Genomic DNA, 311 nt, shown 5'->3' with positions numbered 1-311 from the left:
AAAAAAAAAAAAAAAAAAAAACATTTTAAACCAAAATATTGGGCCTTTTGTGGTTCAAAAATTTTTTCCGACTGCTCTGACCAACATGTTAGTTGAGGTACCTGCGAGGACATGATTGTGACCTACAGAGACCAAACAAACAGACTCGTTAGAATTAACCCGGACGATCCAATCGAAATCCTTAGTTCTGAGGTAGACAGTCCAGATCAATCAGAAACAATGGGAGAACCCCGTACACTCAAGGATTATATGTACCCAACGAGAACTAGTCAACCATCTTGTATTGTGCTACCCGAAGCCAATGGCCATTA

Source organism: Papaver somniferum, chromosome 8 (assembly GCF_003573695.1).
Source record: "Papaver somniferum cultivar HN1 chromosome 8, ASM357369v1, whole genome shotgun sequence".
Lineage (NCBI taxonomy): Eukaryota > Viridiplantae > Streptophyta > Magnoliopsida > Ranunculales > Papaveraceae > Papaver > Papaver somniferum.
This window is presented reverse-complemented; position numbering follows the sequence as displayed.